We start from the raw sequence: 19,694 nt of genomic DNA on the forward strand, positions 1-19,694 counted from the left end.
GGGAGGGAGGGTGCGAATCTGGGCCCCTGGGAGCAGCTGAGGACGGGCCTGGCCCACACCCCCTCGCATCCCGGGCCTCTTCCTCCTCACCGCCGGGCCCCTCTCGGTCTCTCCAGGCCTGAGCTGAGGCGAGGCGGCGGCGGCGGCCATTTCCCCCCTCCGTCTTCCTCCTCCTCCTCGGCCTCCTTCCCCCTCGCCCCCTCCCATTGGCTGAGCCTCCCATTAGCTGAGGGGCAAAAGGAAAGGAGTTTGGGTGATTTGCAAAAGCTTTTTTTTCTTAACGAAAAAAACGAAGAAATAAGAAAAAACGGCCTCTCGCGATTCGAAACCGCGATATCCAGACGTGTGGACAACCAAGGTTCTATATTGCTTCAAAACAAACGAAAATAACGAATTAATAACGGGTAACGGGAAAATCGAATTATTTGAGCAAGCCTAATATGAGTCTACACTGCCATATCATCCAGCTCAATGCAGTTAATCTGCATTCTAAAATTGCATTATATGGCAGTATAAATCAAGCCTTAGTGACCAACATTAAAGGTATAATTGTGTGCTTTCAAATTTCCAATTTATGTTGACACTAAGGCAAACCTTTCATGGGTTTCCTTAGAAGGTTCGTTAAGAAAGGGTTTGCCATTGCCTTCCAGTGCCCAAGGTTGCCCAGTGGATTTCCATGAGTAGTGGGACTTCAAACCCTGATCTCCAGAGTCGTAGTGCAATGTTCAAACCACTACACCACCCAGGCTAATATGCTTACTTTTTATCATTGCTTTAATTTCAGAACCAGGTTAAAGCTTACTTATTAATCCATGCATTTTTAAGTGTTGTGCTGGGTTTTCAATTAGTCTGGGCTGCTAATTTATACCTCTGATTTGTTTTCAATGTTATACTAGCTTCTGGATTTTTTAAACTTCCATTTCCATAGCAGAGAACAGGTACTCCTCAAGTTAGATTCAGTAGGTTTGTTCTTAAGTTGAATTTGTATATCAAAACAGGTACATTTCGAAGTGTATTTATATATATATATATATATATATATATATATATATATATAGAGAGAGAGAGAGAGAGAGAGAGAGAGAGAGAGAGAGAGAGCACTTTGGATAGTATAGGGAAGGGTTAACACCCCTGTGGTCTTTGTTTTGCTGTCTGTATCCCTCTTCAGAAGATTTCACCTCACTTTCTGTTCCTGTGATAATTGGATTAAAAAAAAACAATTGGCTTGTTGTGCAAACAAGGATTGGTGAGAAAGCTTCATGAAAACTCTTTCAGGAATGAATTTCCCTTCCTATTGGTAGATTTCTCTCACTTCCTGTTATCTCACCCCTGTTTGTAACTAAACTATGAGTCATTTGCAGGTTGGATGTTTGCAACTTGAGGACTGTATGTATGGCTTTGGGGGATATTTGAATTGTTTTTTAAAAAAGAGAATAACCTTTTATGGCGCTTTCACTGACTAAATGACAGGGGGAGGGCCTAGTAGGGTGTATTTACATGCTGTTTTTATGTTTTAATATCTTAATGTTAATGGTTTTGAATTGTATTTATATATTGATTGTTTCTATTAATTTTATGTTATATTCTATTTGCTTTGTATATTGAGGCATTTAATTTTTGCCTAGATGTATTTATTTATTTTATTTACAGTATTTATATTCCGCCCTTCTCACCCCGAAGGGGACTCAGGGCGGATTACAATGAACACATATATGGCAAACATTCAATGCCAACTGTCAGGACCCAGGCTGCAGAGCATCAATAACCAAACACAGAGGCCAGAATCTATCTAATATCTTTATTGTAGAAATATATAAAGTTAATAAAAACAAGTGTAGAAAATAGTCCAGAAGTAGACCTTTCAGGAAAGGTCAAAATTAGTCCAAAGAAACAATGTCCAATATGAAATATTAAGGTCCAAAGTTGTAATCCAGTAACCGAAACACTCACTTTGCCAAGCAAAGTGAGGGGAGATGACAAGGTCCTTTAGTCCATGAAACTTAAGCAAGGCTAGGAACTAAACTTGATTCTTGGAACACTAGGCTTAATTCAAGGCAACAAGAAACGAGGAGCAAGAACAGGATGGTAAATTCGTGGCGAGGTCCGGGAAGCAAGGCAAGGTCTGTGGAGCAAGACAAGGTCCTGGAAAGCAAGGCAAGGCTGGAAACGGGAACAAAGGACGCGGGAGTAGCGTAGTCCACACACAACCTACTCCCGAAGCTGACGAATTGACTCCGCAAGATTCCTACGTGGGCAAAACACCTAAATAGGGTCTCGTTTTCCCGCCAAAGAACAATTCTCTGGGGAACCAGAACCGAAAGCCATTCTCTGTGTCCAGATGCATGACTCCCTAAAGTTTCCCATGGGAAGCAGGCTTAATCAGCTGAATGCCTGGCAGCAATCCTAGCGCTCCTGCGAGAAGCCTCCTGAGCGCCTTTCTGTTGTTTATAATAATCGCGGTGAGAAAATGGGGGAGATTTCGGCTCAAGGCTTGTTTGGCAGACTTCTGGAAGGCAAGTCTCCTGCAGGTGCAAGGGCTCCAATTCTGGCTGAAAAAGCTCCAATTCTGGCTGAAACGGTGGGAAACCGAAGTTTTCCTCTTCATCTGTCACAACAGTGTTAGGAACGGGACTACATGGCCCATGAGTCATCACACCAACAGACAAATAACATTCAGTTTTAGACAGACACAGAGGCATTTTTTTAAACATCTTTCAAGCTTCACGATTCCGGCCACAGGGGGAGCTGTTGCTTCACCGTCCATTGGTGGCTGTTCTTCCTCTTCTTTTCCTCGTGAGCAGTTTTATGGTGTTGTAGATTAGTTAAATTAGCCTCCCGCATAAAGCGTCCCTAAATTTTCCCTACTTGACAGATGCAACTGTCTTTCGGGGCTGCTAGGTCAACAGCAGGCCGGGGCTAATTTTTTTTTTTTTTTTATGGTTGGAGGCTTAACCTGACCCGGGCTTCGAACTCATGACCTCTCGGTCAGTAGTGATTTATAGCAGCTGGTTACTAGTCAGCTGCGCCACAGCCCGGCCCCATACAATATACAATGTATATTGTACGCCTCTCTGAGTCCCCTGTGGGGTGAGAAGAGTGGGATAGAAATGAAGTAAATAAATAAATAAGTCTCTGCACACCTTTTCAGCATACACAGTTTGAGTTGTGCACATTTGTTAAAGGTAGGTATGGTTTTGTGCTATTTTTCCTTTCCAAACTGTATGAGAAGCCTCATAAATTTATGGATTTTGAAGCTCAGATGAATTTCATTCTTAGGAGATAAGGAATGCATATATGGTTCTTTCTCATATACTGAAAATGGTCTGAAAGCATATGATACAGTACTACAAACAAATCTTATGCCACAGAAACCTTGTCCCACATTACTTCGTATCAACTTTGCCAAACAATATTTGAATAGGAGCATTATAGCCTAGACAAGAATGTTTGAGGATTGTGATCTTTATAAATTCTTTTAAAAATGACATTATGTTTTTCTTTTTAAAACCAATATGTTACTGGAAATTCGCTATCCACCAGCTGTCATACTGTTCTGAATGTTCTGGTATTGTTAGTAGCTTAAATGTATTAAAATAAGGGATGCTGCCAAAATTCAAAATGAGGCATTTTATTTAGAAAATTGATTATATTTGTAATACACATTTGTATTGCAAGCTTTCCTGGAAAGCTTATTATCTAGACTTTCAGTAATTTATACGGAAATTAATTACAAATTTCTGTCTATGTCCTCTGCTATGGATATCTTGAAAATGATTGATTTCTCCCTTTTCTTTCTGAAAACAGTACAAAAATGTTGCTTGTTGCTAAAGGTGTGAAGCTTCTGAAATCTAGTTAGTAATTGTTTCAGAGATTTGGATGGTCCCAGCTTCATTTCATAAAAATTTGGAGGGGTCCTGTTCAATTTTGTAATCCAAATCTCTGAAGCTTCGTAATTGTTTCATTAAGATTTGTTCATTTAGTGGCAATCAGGAAAAATTCAAGGCTCACTTCTCTGTTCTTTGTATGTTTATCAGCATGACACTCTGCACACTTGTAGGCAACATGTACGACTTTAAGACCGCCAAGTTTCAGAATGTTGCAGTCATTTATTGGTTTTTAGGATATTTTAAAACATTTTTACAAATATATATTTTTTTAAAAAACAAAACTACAAGAGGTATCCCATTGAATTTCTGCACAATGACACATCACAAACAGGGCAACAATCTTGCGAAGTTTCAGAAATATTTGTTCATTTATTGATTTCTAAGAATTTTAAAAAGTTTTTCAGTTAAGTTTTTTTTAAAAAAATACAAGAGGTGTCACCATGCCCTTTCCCTGTTACATTAATTGGAGGAGACCAGCTTTGCAAAAAAAACCATGTGATTGGCTGACAAGGAAACAAAACAGCATGCATCTACTGTTGTCAATCACATCAGCCCCCTCACCCCCTTCCACCCCAGACAATTACAGAGTATGTTACATTGAAAAAAAAACCCAGCTTGAAACATTCCAAAACAGCAAATCTTTATTAATTTCTCCAAACTGTTTTGCATGATTCTGTTTCATTTCAAAATGCTTTGGAGGTGTCCCATCCTGAATAGGAATTCAGAGATGTATATTAACTAATCATACATATTTCTGAATTTCAAAATGGACCTCTACAGCTTTACACAACTCTACTTTCTACTTGGAAAACACGATGCACTATATGTGACATGCTAGTAGATGTTCCCATTCTATATTATAGTACATAAATTGCACTTTAGTCAGGAGTGTATAAATGAACAGTAGAACTTGCAAAAAAGTTGACAGCAGAGAACCTGTAATTTGATGAGGAAATTTTAATTTCTCAGGAGCAAAATCATACATATGTATGTAGAAGAACTTTCACATTTAATTGAAAATCATGTGGCCCTCCAGATATTGTCAACCTAAGCTGAAAGCAGCCTTAGCTAGCAGAGCCAAAAGTAAAGAATGCTGGATGCTATAGTTTATCAGTGTACACATGGACCATAGGATGTTCACTCATGATTAAGTGCATGTTTTAGAGATTAACAAAATTAATTGTTTAAAATTTTTTTAAGTCACACAATTACATTGATTTAACCATCCCAAAATCATGTACTGATTCTTCATATTAAACTTTGACTCTATACCTTCTCTGAAATACTGTGAAAGACATATTTCCTGTATTGAACTCCTTTGGAGCCACATGCACTAGGAGATAGAAATAACTGATCACAAGCAACAAACAATGTATGAGAACCCAGCTTCTTTTAAAAAGAAAATTTTTTGTTCAGCTACAAACCTTTTCTTATGGTCTTGGAGTACTCACAGCAGTATTGTAGTGATAATTAAGATAATAATTGTCAAGTATTTTATATTTTGAAAGCACTATAGGAATGAACAACTCTATTACCGTGGTTCATTGTGTGCATCAGTGAGGAATAAATGTGAGTTTATCACACATTAACCTCTGGCAATAAAGGAAAACATTAAAAGGCAGCAAGTTGTTTGTCAGCTCAAGGCAGATAGGCCTTCATAAGGTCATCTGAAAAAAATTAATAATGTGGTAAAGTGAAGCACACTAAGCCAAGAGAGCAGTCTTTCATATCCACTTTGAATCTGTTTCTGTGATCTAGACAGCTTCACAGAATTAAGAATAATGAGAAATTAATTTCATTACAAGATCTGTTGAGGATATACTTCATGCTATTACAGCTACCTGAAGGGAAAAGAATGCTCAATGGCTGTGTTCCATCATTCCTGCCTCCTTCTGTCCATCTGTTGAGTCTGTGTATCAACATCTCAAAAATTGAGAAACTTGGATTTTCTAGGTGCTAAATTTCTTCTGAAGTCACATGTGAACTATCTTCCACAAATGTATGTGAATGGTAGGAGGATGCCAGAGGTAGTCAGTAAATCTATTGCTGTTGGCAGTGTTTTTATTGCATGTTCCTTCATGCCAGGGAGTTGGAGTGGATACTGTTGTGGTATTTTTCAATTCTGTGGTTCTATGAAATCAATACTTGGCTTTGCAGTCTTCCTGAAAAGGCTTCAGGTTGTAAAGAACCTCTGCCATTGCAAAATCTCTGTCCCAAATAGAGTTAAGCATCTGGGTAACTTCCATACTGCCAGAAGAAGGTGTGTGATTAATTCCCATAAAACTCACCAAACTTACCAATATTTCTGCCAAAAGAGATGTATGAACATTGAGAGAAACTGAGTGATTGAGGTTTTCTATCTGTGAGATTTAGGAAGAAATTGTCAAACCTATTTTGAATCTAAGACAAAATGTTGTAGGCAATTAATCAGGAAATGTTTCTGGTAGTCTTGGAACAGGTGGTGAAGATCTTCTTAAGTAAAAGGAATTATACCTATAGTACGAATGATATCTGAAGATAGAATGGGATATTAAATGACTAGGGAAAAAAGAGTTCTGGAGATAAGACATTTCAGGAAAATCAGTCTAGTTAAAGTAGATAGAAGAAAACTGATATGAATCCAGAGCCAAATGTCTGTGAAAGGAGCCACTTCTAACAAAGTGTTAGAAACCAAAAACCTGAAGTGGTAAGAAATCCACTTTTGTTTGGGGAAAAAGGTAAATTTTGTTGTTGAAGGGAGGGTAGAAGTGGACAGACTGAAATCTGGAAGCTTCCAGTTGAAACAGTTCACTTTTTGGATACAATCAGAAAAAAAGGTCTGTAGAAATCTAGAGGGTCCAAGGGCCACAGAAAAGCAGCCTAGGTCATACAAGCAACTCTAGGGACACATTTTGTTCACAAGATCTGTGAAACAATTAAGGCAGATCAAAAAACAAAGTTTCATGTGAAAACAAGCATGGCAATTTCTTGGAGCACTGAAATGATAATCCCCATATTTAAAACCTCTCCACATTGTTGTATATAATTCAGCATGATCGAGCAATTGCTCACTTTTTGACAGTTTCCATGGAACATAGATCCACAAATAAGGATAGAGGCAGTGTGGGAAAGCAAGGATCTTGAAACTCGTTGCATCACATTCAGTGCAATTAATAAGCCAAAGTCTTCTTAGCTTCACAATGAAATGTCTGCTAAAACCGGATGGTGAGCTACTGTACATATGCACACTCTCCATTAGGAGAAACATAATAGACAAGACAAAAATAGGATAACTCAAATCATTCTGACAACATGTCTCTTCCTTGCACTAAGCATATAGTACTGTGGTATACTGGGATTTGTAGTTGAACAGAGGCGTATTTCAAATTTGCAGGGAAGCCAGTTCTAGTGCCTCATTAAACTACAAATCTTCCATAGGATTTACAGCCACCATATTATAAGAACAATCATAGTGTTATAATTGTGAACTGTGAATGGGTTTTGACTTTGTTATGGTATGACAGTGGTTTTAGGGGTTTGTACCAAAGGTTTTATATGAACTGTTCTTTTGTGGAAGAATTTGAAATAAGCAAAATGTTCTGAGAAGCAGTTCTAAACTTAAGAGACAGCACGCTTGGCATCTTTGGAAAGATCAGAAAGCCTTTCTATGGTTGAATATGGAGAAACCCCTGCAGAGTTCATGGAAAGGGATGTGTAGGATAGGAAGATAATGGGGAGTTGTTATGGAGACCTGTGAAAGGAAAGGCCTGGACACTTGTAGGAAGGAACCTACTGTTTATCCCATATACAGCAAAGTTTTAAAAAGAGTAAGTTATGAGGCATTTTCAACAAGAATTCCAATGTATTGATAATCATCATTGATTGTGGTTAGGGTCAGGCACAGGGTCAAATATACCATATTTCATGACTCTGATAAAACTTCCCTATGGGGCCAAGTTACTGACAGTAAAATCACATAGAGTGGGAATGCTCATTTGGCTGCATGAGGAGGAGGAGATCAACTCTACTGGTGATCAGAACATGCATGAGTGGTTTTTCCATCCACTTTAGGGTGGTTGGGCCAAGAGAGGTTACCTAGTTTAAGCATAATAAGGCCTTATCTGTACATGACTGTATGGTGTGTAAACGTTTTGAACTGTTTCCATGGGGCCTCATTGCCTCTAATCTGTGGAAGATGTGTGTTGGAGTCCAGGAAGAAGGAGGGGACACCTCTTTTGATGTCACTACAGGGTGCCTGCAATGGCCAAGAACTCTCTTGGACCTCTGAGGCCATCGAGCAGTTGTGAAGGTGGCAACACATGCCTGATCCATCCCTTTTACCTTTCACAGATCATTGTAGGAAAAAAGGATGGCAGCAGTGGCCTGAATAGAAAGAGGATCAGTCCAAATCACACCCTGTCCTGCTATCCACATTATGCCAAAGCTTCAGAATTCCTGCAGAGATTCTGGTAAAGTCTAGAGCACTTCCTGCACTGGAAGTGAGAGAACATCATGGAGACAGCAGGAAGAACTGCAAAGTTATTAAGCTTATGTAGACACGCCCTAAGATAACTAAGGATCTGGGTAGGAAAGTTATCATTTTAATAGTTATGTGGCAATGCCAGCGAACTTTGTCAGTTCTGTATGGATTCTTCAGTACACATTGCAGAAAAAATGCAATGGAGGAAATAAAATATCTTGTTCTGCATGACGGCTAAGGAGAAATGTTACATAAGCAGAGAGATGAGAGAAATAGGTTTGGTAGCTGATTGATTGGAAGCTGGCTTCCATAAGGGTGTTCTGTCACCATCAGATAGCAATTCACAGATAACAATATTCTCTTCCATCATAATCCAACCTAGCAATTCAACAGCTAGGCTTTAAGGATGGTTTCCTGATTAGTCAGTCCCAATTGACAGTGGGTGAGATTTCCATTTTAGTTTGTCTTTTTATCACCATTTGCCAAAATTAACCTTTCTTCCCTTGTCAGAGGTAAAAGGAAGTCCTAGTTTCAAAACAAAATCAAATGTAAGAGAAAGCAAAACTGTCAGTTTCCCACCTCATATAAAATATAGTTTAAAGAAGTAATTAAATAAATAGAATTAAATCGGTTTTAACTTTGCACACTCTTTTTTTGCAAGAAGAAGTAATATGACAGCAAGGACTGCAGCAACCATTCTGTACAATAACTGTTTGCACTATAAGAAAGCAGCTTGTAATATACAGATATCCTCTCCTAGGCCATTGCTCAATGTGCAGATGTTGGTAGAAAAATAACCAGCAATCACCGGTGGCATTAATTGGTTCCCCTGATGTTTTTTTAATGCAGATGCCAAGCTTTGAATGGAACATGGTGCCTCCCTTGGCAGTGCATATGTTGTAAAAAAAAAAAAAGGGGGGGGGGAGAGATAAAGCCTTCAGACTGCCGTTTTTTATGAAGATAGTCCAGCTCAAAAGCCTGACTTTCCTCTCTCAAGTTGATAGTTCTAAGGGATTTTCATTCTGCATGTGCTCAAGGGTACTTTTCTTTCTAGCTATCTTGCAGAAGCAAAGAGACCAAAGTCCAGTTTACATATAGTATAATCCTCTACATGTCTATCCAGAGATAAGCCCAATTGTTCTCAGTGGGTTGAGATGTTAAGACTCTATAGTGTGCTTCAAAGGATTATATTTGTATTTGGTACTTAAGCTGCTGCTCTATGCAGTTACCTGGGGTAGGATGGAATAGAAGCTTCTTTACTTAGAAAATGGCTCAAACTTGGAATTGTAAAAGGAGATTGTCCAAGATAGTTAATGCCAATTTTCACACAAAAAGTAAGTGAAATGGACTAAATACAGATTTTTAATTTGACAAATGTCATCCAGTGGTTCAACAATGATTTGAAGTGTTTTCTCACCAGTTGATTTTCTCTTTTATCTGGTATTTTCTAGAAGGGAAGATAAACTCTGATGCCTTTGTGTTGGAGGCAAGGAGAAAGTCTAGTATGTGTTTTGGTATAATAACAGCAGAAGTGTTATTTGTGTTTTTAATTAAAAATATGGGTTTTTATGTCATTTTAATTTTTAGACATCATAATTTATACCCATTATGAATCTCAGTTCCTATTTAGATAATTTTACATGAGAATAACTAGAAACTATGGGGTAGACATGGTGACGGTATAGTTGGTAGCTAAGGTGATAGGAAGGAATGCATGGGAAATGAGTATTTGTGTAATGTATCAGTTGTCAAGGTGTACATTTTGAAAGAGATGATGAGAAAATGACAAGAGATTTTGAGGGAGGGAATATGAGTCATTCGTTCTAAAGAATATATTACATATTTCTACTATTATTGATCAACTCAGTTATCTATGTGTATTAAGCTTAAATATTGGATTATTATATAAGTAGAATAAATCCTATTCCTGTTTATTTCAATGTTGTATAGACAGAATCCAAATTAGTAAGATTTCTGCATCCTTATTTACCAGAAATAGATATACAACATATAGATATAACATGTCAAGATGTATATATTCATTTAAAATGTATAGATTCCAACCATATCATTCAGTGTGGATGACATTGTTTGAATCTTCACTTACATGCTAACTTCAGTTGTGTAGATTTTTCCAGTAAAGAGACAAATCTGGGACTAATCATAACACAGGATATTGTATGCATGTGGAAATTGCCAAAACAACACAGCTTTTTAACAGTGTGGTCCTAAATAGCTTCAGCTTGAGTGAATATGGAAAGATAACGTGGTACACCAAATTATTTTTTGATAACTGAATTCTGCATATCCGTTTTGAAAATATTGCCTGAAAGCATGACGATTCCTGTGAGGAAGGGTGCAATAGAAATCAAATCAAACTATGCTGAAAATTTTGAGAAGCTCATCTTTAAGTCAAAAAAATGTGAGATTCTTAAGGTCATAAGAATAGTTTTGGACTATGCCTGATGAAATCTATCTAACCACAGGAGAGATAATTAAGGAGCATCCCTACTACATTTAGGAGAGCTGTTTTGGAACACCTATATAGGATTGTTGTATGTTTTCCAGGCTGTATGGCCATGTTCCAGAAGTATTCTCTCCTGATGTTTCACCCACATCTATGGCAGGCATCCTCAGAGGTTCTGGAACATGGCCATACAGCCCGGAAAACATGCAGCAACCCCGTGATCCCAGCAATGAAAGCCTTCGACAACATATTGAACACCTATATAGTTTTTGATCATTTCCATGACCAGCAGAAATAAACAAACTCATTTAGATGTAAGAAAACAAAGACAACAAAATTTTTAATTCACTTCTACCTTCTCCTAGTACTGAATTTATTTTTCCCGGCATGGTGATGGCTTTTTTCCTTTTTTTCTTCTTCCTTTTCCTGTCCCTTTTTAAAACTTAGAATCAAGTTGTTGAACCATAAGAAATCATTTCCAAAGTCCACATGAAACAATATCTTAACTGATTCAAGTAAAATTTCACAAAATCAGAATACAAACAAGTTTGGCCATTCTTGGCAGCCATATTACCCAGAATATCAAGGCAGAATAACCCATAATATCTGCTTTGAACTGGAATATCTGAGTCCAGTTTAGAAGGAGGAAAAGCTGTGAGGATGCTGACGGTCTCTACATTTCATCACAAACTTAAGTACAAGAACATTGAAACTTATGCTTCTGACCTTTACATGTGAGTGAATCCATATGACCAATGAGACTTACTTCTGTGTAGATGCACATAGGATTTCTCCATTAATTGAATTATATTGTAAAATGATGTAGATAGTCTCACTTATCCAACATTTGTTTATTCAACGTTTTAGATTATCCAACGTAGTAGTCAATGTTTTTGTAGTCAATGTTTTCAATATATTGTGATATTTTGGTGCTAAATTCGTAAACACAGTAATTACTACATAGCATTACTATGTATTGAACTACTTTTTCTGTCAAATTTGTTGTATAACATGATGTTTTGGTGCTTAATTTGTAAAATCATAACCAATTTTGATGTTTAATAGGCTTTTCCTTAATCCCTCCTTATTATCTAACATATTCGCTTATCCAATGTTCTGCCAGCCCGTTTATGTTGGATAAGTGAGTATCTGTATAATATTTGAAAATTTTTCTGCTCCATATTTTGAAGCTTACAGACCAGATCCAAAACATTGTGGAATAATGTCTTGATGATGATGGTGATTGTGATAGTTATGATGATGTCAGGACCCAGGCTGCAGAGCACCAATAACCATACACAGAGGCCAGAATCTATCTAATATCTTTATTGAGGAAATATATAAAGTTAATAAAAGCAAGTGTAGAAAATAGTTCAGAAGTAGACCTTTCAGGAAAGGTCAAAATTAGTCCAAGAAAACAATGTCCAATATGAAATATTAAGGTCCAAAGTTGTAATCCAATAACCGAAACACACATTTTGCCAAGCAAAGTGAGGGGAGATGACAAGGTCCTTTAGTCCATAGAGCTTAATGCAAGGCTAGGAAGCAAACTAGATTCTTGGCAAACGAGGCTTGATTCAAGGGAACAAGAAGCGAGGAGCAAGAACAGGGTCCGTGGCGAAATCCGTGGCGAGGTCCGGGGAACAAGGCAGGGCTGGAACGAGAGCAAGGTCCTGGGAACTGGAGTAGCGTAGTCCACACACAATCTACTCCCGAAGCTGACGAATTGACTCCGCAAGGAATCCTTTGTGGCCAACATCTATATAGGATCTTGTTTTCCCGCCAAAGCACACTTTCTCTGGGGAACAAGAACCGAAACCTATACTGTCCAGATGCGAGACTCCTTAAACTTTCCCAAGGGAAATAGACTTAATCATCTAATTGTCTGGCAGCTATCCGGGCGCTTCGGCAAGTCGCCTCCCGAGCGTGCCTATCTTGATTATAATAAAGGCGGCGAGAAAATGGGGGAGATTTTTCCACAAGGCTTGTTTGGCTGACTTCTTGTGGACAAACATCCTGCAGCTGCAAGGGCTCCAAATCTGGCAGAAACGGTGGGAAATGTAGTAAATAAATGCAGTAAATAAATAATTAATTTTAAACTTCAGTTCAGTCAAAGTCTAAAATGACTTGAAGGCACACAACAACAACAATCCTAATTAACTTGACTATCTCATTGGCTAGTAGCAGGCCCACACTTTCCATTGAAATCCTGATAGGATTATGTAAGTTAAAATTGTTTTAATTTTTAAATATTGTATTGTTCTTTCATTGTTGTTGTTGCTGCTGCTGTTTTGCACTACAAATAAGACATGTGTCGTATGCATAGGAATTTGTTCGTATTTTTTTTCAAATGATAATTTGGCCCCTCAACCATCTGAAGGATTGTGGACCGGCCCTCTGCTTCAAAAGTTTGAGGACCCCTGGTCTAGGGGTTTAAAAGTCATAACCAGCACATTGAATTGTGCCCAGCCAGTGGAGCTGCTCCCATAAGGGGGTTGTCTACTCCCTTTAGCTAGCCCCAGTTAACAACATGGCTGTAACTCTTTGGACCAGCTGAAGTTTCCGAGCACTCTTTAGAGGCAGCCCCATGTAGAGCACATTACAGTAATCCAGACAGGATGTAGCTAAAGCATATGCCACCATGGCCAGATCTGGCTTTTGAAGGAATAGGTATAGTTGGTGCACAAGTTTTAATTGTGCAAAGGCCCTCCTGGCAAATGCTGATACCTGGTCCTCCAGGTTTAGCTCTGAGTCAGGAGGACCCAAAAACTGTGAACCTGTGTCTTCAGGAGGAGTGTGATCCCATCCAGCACAGGCTGGATCTCTATTCCTTGGTCTGCCTTTCAACTAACCAGGAGTACGTCTTCCTTGTCTGAAATAAGTTTCAATTTGTTTGCCCTTTTCCAGTCCATTACTGATGGCAGGCACTGGTTTAGACAAGACAGCTTCCTTGGCGTTTGGTGGAAAGGAGTAGTAGAGTTGGGTATCATACGCATATAAGTGGCACTGTACTCCAAAACTCCGGATGAGTTATACCTCCATTATCATGTAGATTTTTCATTTCTCCAAAATATGTACATAAAAAGTACTGCAATGTATATATGTATATGTGTGTGTGTGTGTGTGTGTGTGTGTGTGTGTGTATATATATATATATATATATATATATATATATATATATATAGCGAGAGAGAGAGAGAGAGAGAGAGAGAGTTTACAGTATATTTAGAAATGTGTACCTTGGGGAGATAATATGTTTTTTTAAAATATAAGTTTTGTGAAATGTTCATTTCACAGCTTCCTTTGGGATAGGAACCATACTTGGTCACACTTATTGAAACTGAGGGAGGGTTTGAGTTAGTCATGACTAAGATAAGGCACAGTGTCTTGTTTTAGATAGAGTGGTAAGACTATTCCATGTTTGACTAAAGACTCATCCAGACTGTTTTTGTAACATAGCTGTTTGGGTCTTGCTGGGTTTCCGAATAAAATAAATGTTGCTGGGTGTTTAAAGAGAAACACCAGAGGAGGTCATGGAAAATGGATATTAAATACTGCATAGTAGCATGACAGCTGTATCATCAAACAATGCAGTAATATAGCTTTTATTTGCAACCATTTGTACTGATGGTGTTTATCAAAAAAAGTGCTGCTGCCATTTTAAACTTTTTATTCCCTGAAAAATAACAAGCTTTCTTCCACTGTCATCTGAAACCTTGCATGCCCATGCAAAGCAAATTTCCCATTGAACAGCTCTGCATACTCAGCTGACACATGAGTCATTTATTCAATCCCATTTCTGTCTGTCCTTCACCATCACACATTTCCCCTTTCTAAGCTTTGCAGCCCACACCTCATACAGTGCTCTCTGCTATGCATTCTATTGTTGTGCACTGCGATTTCTCTTCTTTTTTCCTCCCTTTAATTTAATAAAAATGAGCACTTGGCTAGATTTGCATATTCATAGATTACTTGATTAATAATTGATGAGAGGGCCTGGGGCAGGTGGTGGAGAATAAAAAACATTTACCAGAGAGCAGAGTGGAAAAGAACAGATCCCTGGGCTGGTTGGTGTCCATGAGGGGATTGAGCTGCTGAGAGGGAGAGGGAGAGGGAGAAGATGGGAAGGCTCAGAACTGAATGTCATAGGCAGAATCTAATTTTACTGATTTAAATATTTAATCAGGTTCCAGGAATCAGCAGTAGTTCAATTCCAGAAGCTGTCTATGAAGCTCTAAGCTGGTAAAATGGAAAGCTCTACTCCTACCGTGGAGGAGATTGGGATATAAAGGTGAAGCAGGGTCAAAATGAGATTTAGACTCAAAATTAGACCTTGGCACTTTGATTCTGTAGTTACTGTTGTCTATGGTGCTTTTACGTTCCATCAAAATGTGCATGTTCAAAAATCGAGGCCTTTGCACCAAACAAATTGCATGAAAATTGAAGATGATGATCTTTTGTTTTGGTTATGCCAAGGTCCTGGACACTGCTCAAGGCTTTTAAGACCTTGGAATTCTGAGAACTATAGGGTGCAGCTCAAAGGAAGTAAAAGAAGCTGCCTTATCCTAAACCATATCATATTTCCACCAAAAATGTCAATTCTGACTGGTGACTGCTTTTGAACAGCGTTCTCTCCTTAGTCCTTATTGGAAATCCATATTTTCTGGTATACTCCCATATAAATACTAATGATACTGGATAAAACATATTTCCCCATTGAAGTGATTGGATATTCTTTGCAGTAACAAGTGGAATCAGAAAGATATTTTGCCTACAATGGCCATAGCTATCATTTGCTACTTTTGTTCTCATTATCAGGTGTATGTATAAGCAGTTTGACACCACATTAACTGCCATGGCTCATTGCTATGAAATTCTGGTATTTGCAGTTTTGTGAGCTATTTACCCATGTCTGTCAGAGATTTCTGATGCCACAACGTATTATAAATCACAGAATGAAATCATAGGATGGTGCCATAACAGTTAAACATCAGACTACTATAATTCTGTAGTGCATTAATCTATTAGTCACAGCAGCAGGAAGAAATAGGGGGAAAGATCACATGCTTCTTGTGTGTTTTTGTACAGCCAGCAAAGTATAGAGGAGGACAAGAGGACAGAAAGAGAAGGGATTGAACATATAATAATTTTTAGAGACACTAGTTAATTACAAATTTTAAGCTTGCATCTTATGTTTAATCTTTGTTCTGTGCATTTTAATATGTGTTTTGTAGAATTTTTTGGATGTTTGTGTGTTTTTAGCGATGTTTAACCCACCTCGAGCCATGGGGAGAAGCGATAAGAAATAAAATTGTTGTTTTTGTTGTTGTTGTTGTTGTTGTTGTTGTTATCTATATACTTTAAAGGGGAATTTCAAAGAGATTCAAATCCTGGTCTTTCACAGTCCTAGTTCAACACTCAAACCACTATGCCACACTGGCTCTCAGAACTGTTGCTTATTAGCAATGGATAATTTAGTGAGTTAAGGAGCCCCCGGTGGTGCAGTGGGTTAAACAGCTGAGCTGCTGAACTTGCTGCCTGAAAGGTTGGCAGTTTGAATCCAGGAAACAGGGTGAGCTCCCACTGTTAGCCCCAGCTTCTGTCACCTAGCAGTTCAAAAACATGCAAATGTGAGTAGATCAATAGGTACCACTCTGGTGGGAAGGTAACGACACTGCATGCAGTCATGCTGGCCACATGACTTTGGAGGCGTCTACGGACAACACCGGCTCTTTGACTTAGAAATGGAGATGAGCACCACCTCCCACAGTCGGACATGACTAGACTTAATGTCAAGGGAAAACTTTTATCTTTAATTTAGTGAGTTACCTTTCTAGATTTTAAAACAGGAACTTTGACCAATGATGTTCTGCATGCAAATTATTTGCTTTCTGCTATGGCAATACTGACATTGCATAGTTGGTCTTAAAGCCGTTGGACTAACTGAAGTGAAGCCTACATGAGTAACATCAACAGTAAATAGAATTTCTGGATTAAGTGTGAATATAGCTCCTAGATGCTTTTCACCTGTTGCTGAACTTGAATTCCCATTATGCTCAAATATGAAGAATTTTCAAGCATTGCTATTTATGGTGACACCTACTAGTCATTGGAGGGGACACAGAGATTCATAATAGCAAGTTTTATCCCCTCCTGAGATGTTTTATGGTTTATTTATGAATAGACTCTGCAGTTAAAATTGAAATAACATTTAACAATAGCCCGAGGGAAGCACTGACCATTCATTTCCATTTACTGATGTGGGGTTATGTATTAATAAATAACTATATTATGCATTATGGAACACAGAGGAATCATTAGACAACTATTGTCTATTTAATTTTTAATACTTACTACATTCAATTAAATGATAGGGTTTTTTGTTGCCGCCCTAGAAGTAAGAATGTAGAGAGGAGAAGTACCATTGAGCTTTCTGTAGTTGATCCCATTCCAATTCATACAATGCTGTTTTAGTCCAAGGATTGTACAGCTATATTAGGCCTGTAGCAGTGAGGGTTTTGCCAATATGAACCTGTCTGGATATACTTCCTCCAATCAAATGCCTACTTTAATTTCTTCCATATGGTGCCTGCATGATTTTTGCAGATATATTGAAACTCAGGTGCCTTACGCTGGATACAATGGAACTAGTTGGGGAGAATTTAACTACAAACAATTACCGTCTGGTGAGCCTCACGTAGATACCAGGCAAGATTCTGGAAAAGATCATTAAGGAAGTGGTCTGCTAACACTTAGAAACAAATGCAGTCATTGCTAATAGTCAACACAGATTTACAAAAAACAAGTCATGCCAGACTAATCTGATCTCTTTTTTTGATAGAGTTATGAGTTGGGTCGATACAGGGAACTCCGTGGATGTAGCGTACCTAGATTTCAGTAAGGCCTTCGACAAAGTCCCTCACAACCTTCTGGCAAACAAACTAGTAAAATGTGGGCTAGACAAAACTATGGTTAGGTGGATCTGTAATTGGCTAAGCAAACAAGCCCAAAGGGTGCTCACCAATGTGTCATCTTCATCTTGGAAAGAAGTCATGAGTGGAGTGCCGCAGGGTTCTGTCCTGAGCCCGGTTCTGTTTAACATCTTTATTAACGACTTAGATGAAGGGTTAGAAGGCACGATCATCAAGTTTGCAGATGACACCAAACTGGGAGGGATAGCCAACACTCCAGAAGAAAGGAGCAGAATTCAAAATGATCTTAACTAAACTAGAGAGATGGGCCGAAACTAACAAAATGAAGTTCAACAGGGACAAATGCAAGATACTTCAATTCGTCAGAAAAAATGGAATGCAAAGATACAGAATGGGCCACGCCTGGCTAGACAGCACTACATGTGAAAAAGATCTTTTGGACAACAAGTTAAACATGTCCTTGTGGACAACAAGTTAAACATGAGCCAGCAATGTGATGCGGCTGCTAAGAAAGCCAACGGGATTTTGGCCTGCATCAATAGGGGTATAGCGTCTAGATCCAGGGAAGTCATGCTCCCCCTCTGTTCTGCCTTGGTCAGACCACACCTGGAATACTGTGTCCAATTCTGGGCACCGCAATTGAAGGGAGATGATGACAAGCTGGAAAGCGTCCAGAGGAGGGCAACTAAAATGATCAAAGGTCTGGAGAACAAGCCCTATGAGGAGCGGCTTAAAGAACTGGGCATGTTTAGCCTGCAGAAGAGAAGGCTGAGAGGAGACATGATAGCCATGTACAAATATGTGAGGGGAAGTCATAGGGAGGAGGGAGCAAGCTTGTTTTCTGCTGCCCTGCAGACTAGGACGCGGAACAATGGCTTCAAACGACAGGAAAGGAGATTCCACCTGAACATCAGGAAGAACTTCTTCACTGTGAGGGCTGTTCGGCAGTGGAACTCTCTGCCCCGGACTGTGGTGGAGGCTCCTTCCTTGGAGGCTTTTAAGCAGAGGCTGGATGGCCATCTGTCGGGGGTGCTTTGAATGCGATTTCCTGCTTCTTGGCAGGGGGTTGGACTAAATGGCCCATGAGGTCTCTTCCAACTCTATTATTCTATGATTCTTGCAATCTCATCTCCCAAAATATACACAGCTATGTCCATAGCTCTGTGGTTCTTTCCTTGCCTTTCCTTCCTTTCTGTTTTAATGACCCTGTTTTGAGTTCTGTTCCTGCTGTTAGATTCTGTTTCCAGCCCCCCTGTGGCACTGCAGGATTTAGAATCAACAACACCCACACATCTCTACACACATCCATTCACACATGTCTGACAACTAGGGTCTATTAGGCCAGGGAAGAGCTATGTCAACTGTGTGCTGACATTTGGATATTGCAAAGATTCCACTGACAAAAATCTCTCCATGCTGATTTGTTGTAAACATGTCATAAAAGGCCATGGAGATATCTCCAGGCTTTGCCCCCTTCAGACTGCCAGATTGTTGCAAAAGAGAATAGCAAAAAATAAAAATAAAAATAAAGCTTTGTCCATCATCTTAGTGTCCTGTCATGGTGTCTGCTTTCCCCAAGATGGTATCTTTTCTTCTGTATCAGAACCAGAGCCCCATCTATAGTTATATCTCTGTTAGCATTTGAGTTTATAAAAATAAATCTGAAAGAAATAGGTTTTCTGCAAAAATGTCCTCTTTTTTGCCCAATCAGGTCTACGGGAAATTTTCAATTGAGTGGAAAACTTGAAAGTGAACCACTGAAAGTTGGGATGTGATTATACCATTTTCTGTTAACACAAATCCAAGAACCATTGAAAACACCCGAGGGAAATGTAAAGTTATCCAGGATGAAAGGAATGAGCTCGTAGATTTGAAAACCAGACATGACTGTGAAATTCAACAGTGTGAACTGTGATGTTCTTTAGATTAACATGCATTTGGGTGGGAAA

The sequence above is a fragment of the Anolis carolinensis genome, chromosome 3 (genome assembly GCF_035594765.1).
Source record: "Anolis carolinensis isolate JA03-04 chromosome 3, rAnoCar3.1.pri, whole genome shotgun sequence".
Classification (NCBI taxonomy): domain Eukaryota; kingdom Metazoa; phylum Chordata; class Lepidosauria; order Squamata; family Dactyloidae; genus Anolis; species Anolis carolinensis.